This window comes from Manacus candei, unplaced genomic scaffold (assembly GCF_025592945.1).
Source record: "Manacus candei isolate 608988 ecotype Guabito, Panama unplaced genomic scaffold, ASM2559294v1 h1tg000074l, whole genome shotgun sequence".
NCBI classification, from domain to species: Eukaryota; Metazoa; Chordata; class Aves; order Passeriformes; family Pipridae; genus Manacus; species Manacus candei.
The window spans coordinates 435,983-454,720 of NW_026138122.1; the positions used below are offsets into that span (position 1 = coordinate 435,983).

The following is an 18,738-nucleotide window of genomic DNA, read 5'->3' on the forward strand; positions in this document are numbered from 1 at the left end:
CCTCTCCGTTCGAACGCCCGGTAATTACCTGCACGGATTGGGTTTCTCCCGTGTCCTGAAACATTTTATTTCCTTTTAGCATGTCGTCCTCGCTTGGCATTAACTTTCGACAACAGCCAGCAGAGTGTGCTGTGAACGCTGTGTAAAGAATATCCTGCTTCTGGGAAATTTTTATATATTTACATATATGTACAGAAATGCAGATGAAGACATTTTAAGTGGTTCTAATACTTGCACGAGTGGTATGTAGTTCCTCCCATCAATTAAAATACTTCTCTTGTCGCAGATCACACAACCTCTTCCTTAAAAATTAATAGCCAAGTCATACTAAACCGTCTGCTTTCAGCAAGATTGCTTTCCAGTGTTTGTATAAAGTTGGAAAAGTGCCACAATGGAGATGTCCAAATACCTTTCACAGTCAGAGAGAAGGATCTAGAACACAAGGTATTTAATAGATGAAAATGCAAATCATTACCCCAGCCTACAGGAAGTAGCTTATGCAATTATACAGTATGAGCATACATTTCTCCAACCTCGTCACTCCCTCCTTTGGACTTACTTAGTGACAGTGGCGTTACAAACAGATTAATAAATACATTAGAAATAAGTGAAATAAAAAGATTCAAGAAAAGTGTTTACTAGATGACTCGGAAATGCGATTGTTTGCTCGAAAAGCAAACACGCATATGCTTGTGTTCCTTGTATTATTCTGGTGTCAATTTCTTTTTCCTTGTTTTGTAGGAGCAGACATTTAGGGAAGAGTGAACTTTTGAGTTGTGCTTGTGGGGTAACAAATAGTTCTGTATCATTCACAAACTAAAACTGCATTAAAGCAAAGCCAAGTATGAGACCCTGTGGAAGGGTTTTTAAGGGCAGAAGGACATTGTTGTTATGCAACCAAACTGGAATTAGGATTAAAAGGAAATCAGAATACATAAACAAAAACAAATTCAGAGGCAAGGCATTCGAGTAAAATTGGCTGTGGGCTGCAACTATCTAAGCAGTGCAGTTAATGCTTTATTAAGTGAAACTGTTTTAGAAACATATACTAGAGGTTTGAGGTTTTTTCTTTTTCACAGGATCAGTGTGACTGGGCAATCAAAGGAGAATATTCTCCCCAGCTCTGCTTCTGATCAGAATGAATCAAATACAGCGCTCCTAATTTTCATGGTCATGAGAAGGTAATAAAACTAATAGTTATGTATTAGCAAGGCATTACAAACTATTTCATATGCACTGCTCTGGTCATGCAATAATACTCATGCTTAATATTAAGCACACGTGGCTTAACAGGTGCACATGAGTTAATAATCATAATGGTATCTGTGTTTTACACAGTTTTTCAGGTGCTGTATGCCAAGTAATACCAAGTATTGCTTGGCTGCTGGTAGCCATATATTAAAAGGTAGACTGCTAATTGGCAAGCATAGACATGCATTATTTCATAGCCACAGAGACCAGCACCAGTGAGTAGTCGAGCACAAGGAGGCAGCTAAGCAGTGCTTCACAATTCATCACTCCCATGGAGGAAACAGCGAGCAGCAAGATGAGAAGTTTGCTGACTCTGCAAAACTTTTTTAAGTTAGCAGGATTGAGGGTCATTTGTAAAGAATTGAGGGTGATTAAGCAGTAAAAAATAGATTAAATACAGGGTAGGTAAGTGCAAGATAATGTGTGCGCGGAAACCTTGTCCTAACTTCACGTAAAAGATAGGAATACCTAAAATGGTTGCTGCCACCCAGGAGTGAGACTTTAAGTATGTGTGGCCTGCATGAACATCAGCTTGGTGTTTGGAAAAAGCATATTTTAAGGAAAGGGACAGAGAACAAAAGAAGGACCATATTTATGGCAGTCCCAGAAGTCTGTGCTGAGTTTGCATGATGAGCACTGTTCCCCGGTGGGTTTCCTGCTTTTTAGAAAGAAAATGCTGGAACTAGAAAAGAATAACAAGGATGCTTAACTGTCTGACTTTGTGTCCCTTGAAAGCGACAACTGAGTAGGATTGGCATTCTCTCTCAAGAGGGGGGATGCCTGAGGCCTGTTACATCCTAAGTAACTTGGGGAGGTTGGATGGTGACTGACTTTTTGAGTACAAACCACCAGATTTGTGATGATGGGAGCCAGGCCTTAAATAAGCAAAGGAGATGTTCTTCCTGCAGTGTGTTTCTGAATGGCACGTTGGGTACAGGGTGTTTCTCTGGGGTGCAGTGCAGGGAAGATTGGACAAGTATTAGGAAGAGGCTGTGTTGAGAGTTAATGAATGAACACCCCCTCACACTCAGGAAATTCCCAGAGCTAAAAGCAGTTGGAAGCTGTGGGAGTGTTGCAGAGAAGATATCATGTATTTGCCTTGCTTTTCCTCTTCCTTTGACGTTGGCCTGTGGCCTGTGGTGGAAACAGGATGTTGGACTGAATGGGTTCTTCATCCGAGGCAATGCACCTCTTCCTCTGTATTCATGGAGGATCACGCTGAAACACCTGGAGCCACATAATAACATTAAGCCTGTGTGATGGGGTTCTTTCAAACCAGACTCAATGTTCATCTGTACCCAGAGTATTATAGAGCAACTGCTGGGCTGCATATTTCTGTTTTGCCTCACGATACACTTATATCTCTGTGTCCACAAAGTCTTAGTAGCAATATGCGTACAGTTGCATTGCAGTTGCATACCTACAACCAAACCATCTTTTTGTCCTTCCTCAGTAGAAAACGTTTGTTCCACGAGGAACAGACCTAACGGTCTTACTTTTCTGTGAGTTTTTCTTTTGAAGGAGCAGCTGTGAAGAAAAATCTCTTTATCCCCTCCCCCCCCCTCCCTCTCCCTTTGTTTGATGGTTCAGGTGATAGTATCAGTTTTAGCCACACTTGAATTCAGTAGCCAGCAACTGACCAGCTAATACACACAGGCTGTTGGGCTGCTGCCTCTTAGCATGACTAAGGCATTGGATTTTGTCCAGTGATTTCAAATGCTTTTTGAATGGGAGAGAACAGTTCAGTTGTGTCCTTAGGGATGTGAGACAAAAAACTACCATGCCCTTTGTGATTTTATTCTCATCATGTTTTTGGTTTCATACATTTCTTACATTACCTTAAAATAAATAAATGGAGAAGTATTGCTGGCTTCTTGGTGAAAAAGAAGCATGTGACCTATGAAAAATGGAGTGAACTTGTTAAAACCAGACAGTGCACCTGCTTGGATTTGTACGTTCTCTCTCTGAATTCACCTATGCTGTAGCTCGAGGATCAGGAAATACACAGTGAATCATCCTGTTGGACAGAATGGGACATGCAGAGTAAATTAAGTTTGTCATATCTCCGTGAGATTTTCTCCTTTGCTCACTACCTGTAGGAGGGGATTTTCTTAGTAATGTGACCTGTCTTCACGCTCCATTTATTGTACCCCAATTGATGTATGTAATCTTGGTTGAAGAGACAGATAATGGGGTAAACACCTAAAGTGTTGAATGCCTGAGCAACAGATCTGAAAAGAACAGGTAGGCAAGAACCAAAGTGCAAATGTTTAGAGACAAAAATCGGCATTCTTCTCTGACAGGAAATCTTAATGCAAGTTTGTTATCATTTTCTCCTTACAGGAGATGACAGAATGTGAAATTAAAGTGTAAATATCTTTTATTTGCTAGCGTTGTACGTGACTTTTCTGTTTTATTCTCTTTACTGAATAGGACTTTAATATATTTGCTTTTAATATCAATAAAAACCACTGGTTTCATATCTGTGAACAGCAAAGTGTCAAGGCATGATGAAAAAGTGCTGCTTTTTACTCTTTCAGAGATTGCTGCAAAGCTGGCTACACACTGTTGTGGTTGATTGGCAATCCAGAAGGAGAAATCCTCTTTCAGTATTTTACCAGAAAAGGCTCATCTTTCTCTTCCATGCACACAAAGAGTGGGAAACCGTGTCCAAACAGCAAACAAGTTCTGTAACTGTGGCACGGCAGCCTTGACGATTTGGTATCTTCAATACAAAGCATAAAACCACTGGAGGAAAATACTTCCTTTTTTCTGAAACTAAGGCACCGGGATTATTCTTGCCCCACCAGAAATGGGCTTTGAAGACCTGTCTCAACTGTAATAAAGTCAAACTATTCAGGTTTTGGGGACTTTTTTCCAAATGTGCAAGGCTTATCATGTGTAGGAATATTCACATATCGTGTAAAAGGAATCTATATATTGGCAGATTTATTCTCCCTCTCAATATTCCTATCCGGACAGTTACTTAATCCATGCAAGAACTTTCCTGTAGCAACTAGAAACATTAAGAAACTTTGCCCAAGGCTTTTGTCACTTTGTCTTTTTATTTAGAGGATGTCGATCATTTGTGAGACAGAAAATAGGTACATCATCTGTTGTATTAATCCCCAAGACACGAGCTCTAGCTGTATTGAAGGTGAAAGACTGAGTGTTCTGGAGAAAAGTGTAAAATTCTGGCCTTCTGAAGTATTTAAGGAGATGGGAGAGATAAGTATGTACGAAGAAATTCTTCAAATTTCTGCTTTATATTATTCAGTGTATTATACTTTTTTTTTTTAAGCGATACCATAAAGAAATTTATTTTTTTACTATTGCTTCCAAGGCAGCCTGCCTTGTTCCTTGTGAGAGTAGCTGGAAGGGAGAACCATAAAACAGCTGACAAAGTCTCATGTAGCAAGAAAATCATATCCCAGTTACCAGGATTTAAGCAAGATAAGTCTCTTCTGGTCCTTGCAAATCTCTACAAAACATTTTGATGCCATTGTCCACAGGTTTGATCAGATCTCTCTTTCCAATTTGTTTCCCTAATGTTAGCTGCAAACATATGATAAGTTCATCTCACAGTGTTGTCCATATGCACCACTAGGCCTGTGACCAGTTAAGGCTGCTGAAGCACAAAAGGAGAAGGAGAATGTGGAATTGATCCTAATGACTGGACCATGCATTTTAGGTTCACACCAATCTCCCTGTGAGAGAAATACAGAGTCAGCATATGGCTTAAGCCCCCTAGGAATGCAGGACCAGTGGGAGGTGCTTCTGAGGGACTGAGCCATCTACAGAATTTGAATATTGAACATAATCCTGATGCATCCTCTCAGCATGACCAGAAAATAGTTTCTGATCAGGGTCTTCACTTGCTACCTAGATTTCTTCAGTTAATTGATTTTCTTGTCTTATTTTTGCTTCCCCTCCCCCCCCACCACAGGAAAGCTTGGCTTTGCCTTTCCAGAAAGAAGAACACTGACCACAGCAATTTAACATGTGACATTAACTGATTTCTCTTTTGGTACAGGGAAAAATGGATTCCAAAGGTTTTAATACCTGTGATTAATTTGAAAGTGTTCATAAGTGAAGTAAAATAAAAAGAGTTGCTGATGCCCCTTTGAGACATTTATTACATTTTCCCCTTCATCCAAATGTTTCTGGGTAAGCTGTTGAAGTCAAACTCTTGCGTAGCAGCAGCAAGGTAAAGCCAGATACTCCCTTTTATTTTTGAGGTTGGTTTGCTCTCTTTCAGAATTTGCTTTCTTTTTAGCATAGGTACACTGAGCTTTGCCATTCAATAGTACTTTTTTTTTTTTTTTTGGAAGAGCGTGATATGTCCACATATTGCTCATAGCTTGGGAAGTTCTTTGTGAAGAAAAATAAACGAGAGGGGGGGGGAAAAAAGAGTTTTTTCTCTTTCTGACCAGATTTAGGATCTAGTTAGTGATTTTGGAATCTAGTTAGTGATCAAGTGACACGGCACTTTTGTTGCAAGAGACTTCACTTCTTTGCTTTTTGCTCAGCCAGGGTTTACTTTACAACAGTGGTCAATGGCTCCCAGTTTTCAACATCCCCTCTGAATTTGGAGGCAATGAAACTGTTCACCATCAAATGAAAGTATCCTCACCTGTCTAGGAAAGCATCCTGTCTAGCACTTGACTGTTCCCTGACCGAGATCTGACACACTCACCTGCCAGCCACTGCAGCTGATGCACCACTGGTACAGTCCAATGCCAGGTGGGATGTGTTACTCTCTCATGAGTCTGCATGTGCTCTGTTTCTCTAGGGTGTGTCAGCATGGTTAACCTCAACCAGCTTGAATTTTATCTGTCAAAGTTTGGATCTTCCTCAAGCCTCATTTTTTCATTTCTTGTTTTTCCAGTTTGGGGGGGGGGGGTAGGGTTTGTGGTTCTGAATGTTCCACATTTTCCTAAATTATATTTGAAATATTTTCATGAGTTTCACCTTTTTTTTTTATTTTCTTTTCTGAGAAAGCAAAAAAAGCAGAGTTGGTGAAGCCCCAGCATCATCTCACAGATTCATTAACTTCTACCTCAAGAGTCCTACTGAAGTCTGAAAGTGCCTGTACAAATCATCTCAAAAATCCCTGGTCTTGGACTGTTTATCTGCACTAGCCACTCCATCTCTTCTCTGAACAATGTAATTTCTCATGGTACATTTGAAAGTACTGGAATACTTTATAACCAATGTCCTAATTTCCTGAGAGTGTCCCTGCTGCTGTCCCTAGAAGTGGTGTTCTAGGACATTTTAGTGCTGTGTTGTACAACCTCAGTTTTTTCCCTAGTACCCTGATGATCTGCATACTTTCCTTTTTAGTGTTATCATTCCACTAACTGACTTCACAGTGCTACTTCTTACTTTTCCCAAAGCGTTTGCTCAGAATTACACACGGCAGTAATCCTGTATACAACATAAAATGGTCCTAACTCAGGCAGAATCCTGGCTGCAAATTTCCTCATACGGGACATTGGTTCTCTTGACTCACACGTTTACGTGGCAAATCCCAAAGGGCCCATCCGGTAAGTAGTATGCTCTCATGGTAGCGGGTAACAAGTTTTAGTTACTGACTTGATCATGCAATATGATGATTAAATTTAGATCAGTGTGAAACTAATATGATATGGCAAATTCTTGTGCTGTGGTACATGTCTAGGGGGTGTGTTTGGAAATTAAATGCAGACAAAGAATGCTTGCTGGCTGCTTGGCACTCAAGATATTCTTCCTAATCTGCTTTTGTAAAGACTCGATCCAACTGTCTCTTCTCTTTGACAGTTTCTCATGCTATAACTCTCATATAGCTTAACTAAAGCTAATTTGACTGAAGCTGCCGTAAATCATGCATACATTTCCCCCTACTACTTGTGTTCTGATGGTGTTTTATGTTTAATGACTATCAGATCCTAATTTCTCTATTCTAGTAAATGCTATACTTAGGAATCTTAAGAAAAGCTATGGTTAAATGGGAAGTCTTCATGTTTCATCATTGCTGCAGAGAAGTGAAACAGATCTGTAAAAAATGTAAAAAATTACTCATTTTTTACAGTAGCCACACTGCTTTTGTCTCGACAGAGCTTTATGCAGCTGTACATTAATTCCACCCTCTGTAATAGTTTTTGCTAAGTTCTCTGGTATGGAGACCAGACTTACTGCTCTATCATTTTTTGTATCCTACCTGAAGGTTTCCTTGCCAGTTTTGAAAATGGCAGCCTTAAGCTGCATGAAGTGTTAAAATATTTTTATCAATTGCACAGAATTTTTGGTGACTGAGCGAGATAAAACCTTGCAGTTGTGCCTGTTAGGTGGATATAACATGAATAACGTACAGCACCTTCATGTGCATTTTTAAATAAACTTTCTGGGCACAGTGTTGGCATGACAAAGCAGATGCATTAACAGTTTACCATAAAAGAGTAAATTAACATCTGTGATAATGACCACAAGAGGGTGCTCTTAATTACTGTTCCGTGAATGCCGTTGGACTTCCATCCTCAGAATCAACGGAACAACTAAGTTTAGCGCTTATAAAAAATAAAATGAATTAGTCATAGGTGGAATCCAGCTAAGTTATTTGAAACTGGCCATTACGCTTGGTCATATAATCCCCACCCAAATACACTTTCCTCTAACTTGAAGCTAAACCTGACAATATCTTCAGCTTCTCTTTAATGTGTGTTTTTTTGCATTAACACAGCTGTAAGAATAGCAAGAATTTTGAATTTTCATTTACTTTAGTTACAAGTCTCACACCTACAAAGCACACAATGAAATGTTTAGTATTTGATACAAAAGCCAATTTCCAAATGAAAAGACGTCCAGGTCTTTTCCGAAAAAGAAAAGGAATTTCAGTGTTTGGTACTGCAAGGGCTGCAGTTGGATTTTTGCACTGAACCACCTATTGCAAAAGGCATCGATTTGGCTTTCCATCTTCTTAGTAATTTAATCAGTGAAGTTCAACAAGTAACTTGCCTGCTCTGTTTTCAAAGACACCTCATTTTCCAGGTCCCAGAATCTGTCATTTCTTTTGTGAGTTTTGTGCCTCTGTTTCCCTGCGTGTAAAATGAGAGTATATCCAACTTGGTTTTAAAATGCCAGTGAAATTCCTGACAGAGAGCAGATGCGATGTTAGAGTGGCACTTCCCACTTGACGGCCAGTGAGTGGAGTGCGTGTGTTAAACATGATTCCATACACAGGTATATGTAATAAACTTGGTTCCAAATGCAGAGATCATGCTGCTGTATTTGCACACACATCACTAACCTCTTGTGGCAGTTTGTGCTGACACCATAACAACCTCCAAGCAGACCACCCACCCTGCAGTGCAGGAATGCATTTTGCACAGTTGACAGACGTTTGGGTTGTTTCCTTTTTTCTTTTTTTTTTTTTTTCTTTCCCTCTCTTTCTTTTTTTTAATACTGTTCCTCTGAATCTATCGTTTATAGAACAATAGACTCAAAAATGGTAGCAACATGCAATTTTCTGTGTGTTCACGCTGCTGACAAAAGAGCATCGAGACTAAAAAAAGAGATTTTTGCCTCAGTAGAAGTTGAAGCTGGTGAGATTTACTCCCGCCATAAGTCACACTGCAGTTTTGAATGAGGCAGCCAGCTTCTGGCTGGTTCTTTCTCTCTTTCTCTGAAACTGAAAGGAGGCAGCCCTGAGAGGCACAGCAACTGAGTTGAAAGCTGCTGAATTAACCCAAACCACAGCTCTGTTTTTGAAGCATATTCCCCAGACTTTCTTACTAATATTTTAAAACCTAAACAAACAGATGAGCGAAGTGCATCCTTTCTCTGCACTCCCCAGGGCAAACAGTGGTGTACCCCTCTGTAGTTGATACGAGTTTCAGTCAGCATAGAAGTCTTGTGTAAGTCATGGGCACATAATTCAGTGTTCTCAAGCTGGCAGTGATGACTGTCCCATGATCTCTCTGTTGGGAGTGTCTATCACCACCAGTGAAGATAGGTGCTAGCAAGGTGCTACAAGACCACATAAAAGATTAGGGGCATAGTTCTAGTAAAAATCTGTGGATACCTGTCAGAAGCAAGGAACCAATTAATTAAAGAGAGCCTCCTTTGGTTGTCCTCCTGCTGGCTCACAGGATCCTAACTTTCACTTGGAATCCTTACATTAAAATCACAGAATCACAGAATGAGTCTGCTTGGAAGGGTCCAACCTCCTGGCTCAAGCAAGGTCATCCTCTGGATTTTGTCCAGACAGTTCTTGAATATCTCCCCTGAGGGAAACTCCAAACCCTTCTATCATCATCTATAGAAAGTGTCTCCCTCATGGATTGTCATACGTCATTTGTCTCGCTTCATGCCTCAGCTTTGTTGATTAGCAGTGTGTAGTCCAGCTTATGAGAAGAAGCAGACAACCACTCAGGATGAGTATAGTTTCAGTGTAGCCTTTCTTAAATTTTGGAGACCTCAGTATCTGGAGAGTATCTCTAGAACCAGGATTTCTAAGCAAGTCCCCTTTTTCCCATGCAGAAATTTTGTCCAGGCCAAAAACCAGAATCTGGGCTGTTTGTGAGTGTCTGGTACACTATTCAAACAGTAGTGCTGTGTAATGCAGCAGTAATCTCTGAAGGCACAGCCAATATCCACTCATCCTGAATGGCAACCACGACACATGTGCAGGCCTATTTTTTGTGTGTACAACCAGTGAATCCAAAATTACCTGAAAGCCGCAAAACCTTGGTTCACGATTTCTATGGGTCAACTACTTATGCTCAGACAGTCCTGGGTGTACTCAGCACACAGGTAAAATCCTCCTCTGTGTGTGGTTGATAAATCCAGTGTGTGTATGTAGTGTTCCCTGTGGAATTGCTGCACGTCACATATGCCTTGAGATGTCATCTGGTAGAAATCTGGAAGCCTTATAGAGAAAGTGTTGATTACTATGTTATTACCCCCAACTGAGAGTTTGATTGAGAATGAAAAATCCTATGTCAGATTTCTGCTTGAGGCATTTTGTCTCCAGCCACCTAAAGGATCTTTCACGAGATAACAACATTTGACCACCACTGTGACACTGCAGTCTACACATTGCTGGGTCACTTTCAATTACTTCTGGGCCCTCCATCTGCACAGAAAGAGCAACTGATTTGAATTTCTTCATTGCAAAAGGGCAAGGCAAATGTACATTATTTTGCCTGCTTGACTAGTTAGATGTGGCCCAACTCAGTGCATTCATTGCTAAAGAATTAAGAGATGTGCCAGAAACAGGAGAAATAAGCAAGATAGAAGAGGGACATGCTTTGAATTGCTTTCATATTTACATTTTCGGTCAGTAAAGAAGCACATGGATAGCATATCCAGAAATCCACAAAGCCCTGTCAGAGGTCCATTCTGCTTCCTAAGGTTTACTGGTAGTGACAGAAGATGCTATTCAGGTCTTGTCAGTGTTGCAATAATTTATACTTCCTTTCCTTTCCACCAGGAAGAGCAAATTACGGACAGAAGGGGGAGAAAGAGAGCGATAGAAAGAGAAAAATAATATTGGTGTTGTTTTTGAGAAGATAGAGGTGGATTTTCATTTTCAACAAGTGTCTCTTTTTGAGTGATGATTTTGCTCACCTCTTCCAGCTGTGCAAAAATTCTCATCTAAACTGGTCCTTTAAAATGTCCATGGGACTGTTATCTGGGGTCCATGGGAGACTGATACAGATGATGCAAACTTTGTGTCTTAGGAAGGGCTGAATCCAGGAGCTGCCCATTTCTCTCCTTTAAGGGTAAAGTGAACCACTTTCCAGTGTCCACCTAAACCCATGCAGGACAACAGGAAAATTGGCTGTTCCCACCTCTTTTATGTGGGCCACAGTTCCTCAGGGCAATGAAAATGGTGCTGTAGAGCCTGGTGTATCTGGCCTAGTGTGGCACTGAGCTTGGGGAGAACTGGTAGTGATGGTTTTGTTTAAAGACTAATTAGAAATGAGAGATTTCTTCTGTTTTCTTTAAACCGTTGGAGAATTCCCCAGAGGGCAGCAGATAAAGGCTGCTACATGCAGGATTCTATGGCTTCCTCCCCTTGCCATGGATAAAGCAACACCTGTGACATCTGTGGGAGTCACTATTACAGATAATCCCTCAATGAGGTAGTCAGAAAAGTGGATGAAGGTACTTCAGCATGTGTGCCAGGTACAGCTCCTCCCTTGTGCAGATCCTTTCCAGTACTGCAGGGCAGGCAGCAGTGCAGAGGTGCTGTGTGAATCAGGGAGCTCACGGCTGAGCACTGAACCACCCATGAAGTTTGTGATTTGGTGTCTCAATCATGCATGGAAGATGCTGTTCCCCTGTCAAGAACACTTACGTATTTGATTATACATGGATGATCAGTTCTGGCTTGCAAGGCTGGTCACACTGGATGGAGTATGGTTCCCAAAATCTGACAAAGATTTGTGTCATGAGACATCTCCAGAAGTTTTCAATACATCCCTGTGTGCCCAGCAGGGCTCACCACAGCGCTAGGTCAGGTAGCTCAGGCCCTCATCTGTTTGAGTGCTTGATCTCTTCAAGGATAGAGATCCCACCACCTTTCTGCAGCCTGTCCTGGGGCTGCACTGCTCTCACAGGAAAGTTTTCCCCTCACTTCCAAACCCTCTTGCAACTTGTGCCCCCAGGGCCTTCTGCCCTGTCACTGGTCACCTCTGAGATGAATCAGGCTCTGCTTTCTCTCTAATGCCCTGTAGGCAGTGGCAGACTGTAACTAGGACCCCCCTCAGCTGTCTCCTTTCCATATAAGCAAACTATGTTTTGCAGAATGGATTCATCTGAGCACATTTCTGTAACACAGTCAAGAATAAGTTAATCTCCAGTGAGGATCTGGCAGCAGGCAATGTGAAGGTAGGGTACATTTTCTTTAGAAGGCATGAGGCAAAGTGATGACTGGAAGTCACTGTGGCTAGTTTTTAATGATGGCAGTAATGAGGATGAAGTGGGACAAAAGAGAGGTGTAACTCTCTTTGAATGGTTGGCTGCCCCAGCACAGAGTCTCAAGCTCTTCTTTAGTCAGCATCAAAGTTTGGCCCTGCTTTCTGCTCAAGGTATGTTCCTCCTGACCACAGCAGTATTTGCTTTGGTGAATTTTGTCTTGTCCTGTTATCTTGTCCACCCACTTCTGTGAGTTTGTCTTATGGGTTTTTAATCCAGGCAAGACTGCAGGATTAAAATAACTACCAATAATGGGTCACACAGCTGCATTGTGTATGGTTAGAAGAAATTCTTCCTCTGGTTGAATGTAAAGCTGCCTTCTGCTAGTTTTGGTTTTTTCCTCTTTGTTCTTGTACTGAGAGACACATGAGTACTAATTACCCCTCACCACTGATAGGATCTGCTTTCACTCTAGTCATCTCTTTTCTAGACCACTATGTCATGATGTAGTTGGCTATTCCTTACTTATCATCTTCCCAATATCTTTATGTCCTTTTCCAGTTCTTCCATCTCCTTTATGAGCCGGGGAGATAAGGGTTAAATATTACTCAAGTGGCATTGTAAGAGGCATGTGAAAGAGGAGACTTAAGAGGAGGTGTTTAGATATGTTTACCAAGGAGGAGAGAACTGATGGTTGCTGGTTGTTTAAGTAATGTTTTCTTTGATTGTCTGAAGGTTTCTCAATGATGTAGGCAAAAATTATGACCTGGACAAGATTTTACCAGCACCACTGTCACCTTATCCTTTGTACAGGCCCTGGTCCTTTAGGCATCTTCAGTAAAGGTCCTAGTGGGTGTTGTGACCATTTCCATGTTGCCTAATTTGTTGCCTGCCAAGATGCATTTGGAAACACAGACAGTCCCTTTACCTGCCCCAAGGAGGAGAACTATATACTTATGAGAGCACTTTTGAAGAATTCCCCTCTTTTCTTTCCTGTCTGTAATGGTCAGAAGGTACTGTTTCAAGGTGGCACCTGAAAACTCACTCATTTGCCACTGGGAGGTTAACACAGACTGTACCACAACTGCCTCACAGATGTATTTGGAGATGTTTTACATATTTGTTGCCAGGGCCAGTTTCACAATCCAGACTGATGCCATGTGTGCACATGATTTTGTCAGGTCCAGGTGTTGAGATGAGGCAGGGGATTCCAGTGATGGTCTCTAAGGCAGGGGCACCCATGAGAGTTACTCTGCAATGGGACTAGGAAGACTGGAAAGTAGAAGAGGCCCTTTAAAGGTGATGTGACCCATGAAGTGAGGCTGCTGGAGAAACATCTGGCAGGAGAAGAGAGTTCTTGCAGCAGCTTGCAATGGACCCTGGAGGCCCCACAGCAGGTAACACTGGAGTCATTCCCCTTGCAAGCAGTTTCATGTGTGAGGGTCACAGCAGAATCCTCAACCCTGAAAGCAATTCAGGTCAAGATAATACCACAGTTATTAAAGCAGCTGAATCTGTCAGTTTTACTGTTAGAAAATGGCTTCTCAGATATGCCTGGAAGAAATGGAGCTATTTTATTTTCTGAGTTGCCTTTTACAAAGGAAATCACTGCAGGGTGGAACGTGGTGTTTGTGAAGAGGAGTGTTAAAACAGCTCAGGCTGAAAAGCACTCAGTTTTTAGACAGTAGAAGGCTGACAAGATTTTCTGTCTGCTTTTAGCATTTCTTAAATATTTGTAAATACATGTTTTTTGACTTGGCCTAGGTATCAGCCCCCATTTTTGCTGGCACAGCCCAGACCTCAGAAGCTTCTTGTGCGGGGCTTGTGGCACTCAGAACAAGAGCTACTCTTTGTGCAGATATGCCTGTCCTAAAGCAAGCAATGGGCACTCAGGGGGACAGCAGAAGAACAGATGAAGCAGCAGTCTATAATTTTCTACTAGGAATGATATGCTAGTAAAATGCTCTGTGTTTTTTTACAGAATTAGCCTCTCTTGCTGCTGAAATATTTCCTCCTTCAAAATCATGAAATACAGGTGGAAGGGAAAAACTGTGCTTTAAGAATAGCCCTTAAAGAAGCAAAAAGCAAATTTTTTGTAAACCATTTTTTGAAACCATTTCTGGTGTCCTTGCCCACAAGCTATCCCCATAGTTCAAGGTACAGACATTATGGTGACACTGTAGATGCATGTACAACAATAGGCAGCTCTGGAATGCAATGAGTTATGCATCACCTGTGATAAGAGAAGACATGACATATATGCTGCTTTGGCCTTACATCCTGTCCTTCCCCATCCCCTAATTTTACTTCATGACCCAAAACTTCACCTAAATACAATCTCTGTGCTTTCCTTTATTTCCCAGCTGGGTGCTGGCCTGACAACACCACCACCATCACTTCTGTGTGGTGTTCCTCCCTGTCCTTGCCACTTGCTTTGGCTCAGATACTCCCAAACAATACCCAGGCCTGGGAGAGCTCCCCATCCACAGACTGGATGTGTCCATCTGGTGTGGCAGAGGGGAAAGGGGATGTAACTGTGCAGATATGGGGTAGAGCTGCACCTGTTGGCCTCCAAGATGTGGAATGGTCCTGGATCCTTCAGGAAACTCCTGTAACAATCCTTACATGTATCCCTTCAAATTCAGGCCAGTTTCAAGCACACATAGGGTCCCAGCCACACAGGTCCCAACCACAGTCCCACCAGACTACCTCAGCTCCTAGCCCTTGGGCACTGTTTTTCCTTCGTCCTTCCTTCCACTGACCGAAACCAGCCCCTGAGCAGCAACAGTGGCAAAACAGGTGGTATAAGTGTCTATACATATTTAGGTGAGAGGGTGCTTGGAGAGGTACCCCGAAGCCAGCATTGTGCAGGAGCTGGGACACGCTCCTGGCAGGGCTGTGGGGAACAGAACTACCCCAGTGTGTGATAACTCAGGAACAGCATGGCCTGCTGGGGTGCATCCTCCAGGGCTGTCCCTGGGAGCTGGCTGGGTGTCCCAGCTACCTCCAGCCTGCTGTGCATCTCAGGGGATTTAACCACAGAGGGAAAGGAGTCTGGAGCCTCCATGTACTTGCCCAGGTAAGGACAGCTTTGGTTCCTTCTGTAGATGAAAGAGTTGCCACACAAATGATCCAGCTCCCAGGCAGCTTCAGTTCTTCTGCCATGTACCCCAACTCTTGCAAATATGCAGAAAACATAAGGATAAGTTATTGATGGTGAAAACAGGCTTTGTGTGTATTTCCAGTCTGCTGGGAGGCCCCAACAAACCTTTAGACTGCAGGAATGGTGCTGTGCAGCACTGGCCCAGGGCAGGTGCTGCCTGGCTGCTTGGGCAGGCAGAGATTCTCTTCAGCTGTGCCCAGCAAAGAGAATGGAGCTGGAAACCAAAGAAAGAGGGAAACTGGGCCAGCAAGGGAGAAAATGGGTCAAGGAGGGTATTTATTTCTTTGATATTCTGCTCTTTGCTCCTGGTGAGATAAACATCCATGGGAGTCCTTCTGCCACGCTGGTGCAGCCAGGTCTTCGTCGCAGCATCCATGAAGGAGGAGCAGACAGTTCTCAACCTGTCTGATTGCTGCTGTGGGCATGGTTTGTACTTGCTTCATTTTTGCCTGTCTCATTGCTTCACGGCTCATTTGGCTGAACTCTTCATACAAAATAACACGTTAGACGGGCTGTGTACTGGGAGTGTTGCGGGAAGGCAGTAGCTGTCTGGGGAAGGGATGGGCCAGGGGGCTCTGCTTTCAGCATCCATACTGACTGCCTATGAAGCAATTGTGCTTGTTTGCCTTGTCAACCCATTTGGAATATAATAATAATGTTTCAAGTCAAAGAAACACACCTATGAAACCAAATCTTTTGGGACACTGGCTCTGCCCCCAAGCTTCCCGTGCTGCATCCTACCGGCTTATTCCAATTCTTTGCTTTGCGTTAAACAAGGACAAGTGAGACTAACACGTGCCCAGATGTTTTAGTTGATAAAACTTTGTTACAAATGAGTGGAAGAGGTATCTCCCTTCCAGGCTTTGGTTTTGGTCCCCTTTCACCTTTCAGTGGTGCTGTTAAGTGGGTTAACAAATGTAATAAGCCAAAGGATGAGTGGCTGCTATTTTTTTTGAAAAGCGTATAGGCTGCAGCAGGGCACAGAAGTGTGTGAGTGGTGTTGAAGGAAGGGAAAGGGTAAGGGCTGGGTGAAGGCCACAAAGACTAAGACAGATTTCTCCAGCAGTAGCGCTGCTCTCCTGGACACCACTGCTCCCTGGGCAACCCAAAGTGCCTCCACAGCCTGGGTTCGCTATCGGCCACCCCACAGTGAGGGGACTGCAGAGAGGTTTGGGAGGGATGGCACATCCCCATGCCACTGTGGTACACCTCCATCCTGCCCCGCTGCTGAACATCTGGGATGGGGGGCACCAGGGTGGGAGGCAACACCATGATCTGTGTCCCTGTCTTGGCCGAGCCTGCTGCCAGGGAGGCTCAGGATAGGCTCTTCTGGATCTGGTGGCAGACCGAGATGCAGAAGGTAGGGACTGGAGCTAACAAAAGAATAGAGGAGGGCAAACAACTTAGTTTTTTTTAGTGCTGTTAGTGGAAGGAGTGAGCTGAGGTCTTCTAAACTTGTATCTCATGTTCAGAAGTGCTCTCTAAGTTCTATTTCTGAAAGCCTCATGGCAAACAGTGATGGTGGCTCAGTGAGAGGTGACTCACAAGGGATGCTCAGACTCCTGAAGTTCAGAAATGCTGAAAGCCTACCTACATCCCCGAATCAATAACTGTAAAATCCACACCTGAGGGTCATAAAAAGGATGGAAAAATGTAGATTAGAAGAGAAACATACAGAGCCCCCCCGGTCCAACTCCCTTCTCAAAGCAGGACTCACCAAAGCCAGACCAGGTTGCCTTGTCCTGCTGAGTCTGGAATATCTCCTAGGACAGAGGTCTAACCAGCTCTTATCTGGGCCTTGTCTGCACCAACGATGGAAAGAAATTTTTTCCTTATGTCCAACCAGAACTTCCCCTGTTGCAGAACTTCCCCATGCCTCTTGTCTTGCTGTTTCCTCATGTGCCTCAGAGAAGAGATGCCTCTTGCTCAAATAGGCAATGGCTGACTGCAAATAGACCCCACAGTAACCTTGTCTTCTTCAGGCTGAAGAAGACCAGTTTCCTCCACTTCTTACCATAATGTCCTGTATTCCCATCCCCAGGACATCTTTGTGATCCTGTGTTTGAACTCTTCAGTTTAACATCTCTAATGTCTTGGGAAACCCAAAACTCATCCGAAAACTCTGGATGTGCTGAGCAGAGGGGCACAGTCTCTCTCTGCAAAGTTTGGGTTCACTTTGTGCTAGACATCTTTTCATGTGTGCTGAGATCATCTTTTGTTGTTGGGTCTAGAAGCTGTGCAGAAGGGAAAGTGGTGGTACATCTTCAGAGTGTGTGCCTTCTGCTGCTGGAAGCTGTCCAGGGGACCCAGGGATAGTGGAGGATGCTTGTATACAGTAACACGTGGTTGGCTCAGAGCTCTTGTCATTTGCTGTATGAATTTTGAAAGTCCTGTACAAACCTTCAAATGCACAGGGCCATATTCCCTGCCCAAATCATGTATTCTCTCCTTATACACTTACACATGAACTAACACTGGCTTTTAGAAATCCTCCGTGCAAGTACAATATACCTGCCACTCTCTCTGTGTTTAGAAACATTACTTAAAGACTTTGGATTATTTGATATTTACATCGTTTCACGCTATGTTCTTGCAATTTCCAGCTGGCTTTTATTTACAGAACAGCATGAAAGAAGTACTTTTGACAAGCACATGTAGTGACTGGTTTCAAAAAGATGGGGCAGGGCTCGCCTTACAGACATTTTTAGGCTTAATTAGGAAAAGTTGTGGGGAAGAAATAGCTGCACCTACATTTTTCTGTTTCCCACTGGTTTTAGCTGCTGTAGCATGGGATACATTTTTTATGTATGCAGCCAAGTTTGACCAACTCTTAATAGGCACAATGGTACAGCATACTGGGGTCTGCTCCCAGCTTTCAGTTGGGCTGGTCTTCCTTGGAGGAATACGGCTTGAGGCTGTGGAGCAGCTCAAGCAGTCATTTAGTCAGCCCTCTGTTAAAACAACAGATGCTGTAGCAGTATCAAGGATTTTGTTTATGGCACAGACATCTTTAACCTGTGTGTAGGAAAGATGGTCTTTCTGCTTCATTACGTTGTGACAAATGGGTTGTTGGAAGAGGTTAAAACAGCCTTTGAATGGGAGTCTTGCCTTCTCATACAGCTTTCGGTTCATTAGCTCCAGTTTCTGCAGCAGTACAAGGCAAGGAAGAGACAAAGTTCCAGAAGATTCATCTGTCTCTGAGAAATGAGATGTTGTTACCACGAGCAAAACTAAAAAAAAAGCAAAAAGGATTTAGTCTCTCATAAAGCCTTCCTTAACTACCATAAAGGGTTTGTTGTTGTTTTTTTTTTCTTAAATGCAGAAAATTATTTCTTTTCTAACAGAAATAGCTAAGAGATTTGACTCATCACTCCCAAACCAGAATGTGCTCCTGTAAGCTGCTAGCTGACTAAAATCTGTACACT

At 42.8% G+C, this 18,738-nt stretch overlaps 1 long non-coding RNA gene across 2 annotated transcripts in view; it reads left to right on the top strand.

Moving 5' to 3' along the window:
• Positions 1 to 33: 33 nt before the first annotated feature.
• Positions 34 to 18,738, top strand: part of LOC127480669 (uncharacterized) — a 47,644-nt gene continuing 28,939 nt past the window's right edge. For both annotated transcript variants that reach the window (XR_007907978.1, XR_007907977.1), the window contains exons 1-2: positions 34 to 444; positions 1,080 to 1,181. This is a non-coding gene — a long non-coding RNA (uncharacterized LOC127480669). The remainder of the gene's footprint in view (positions 445 to 1,079; positions 1,182 to 18,738) is intronic.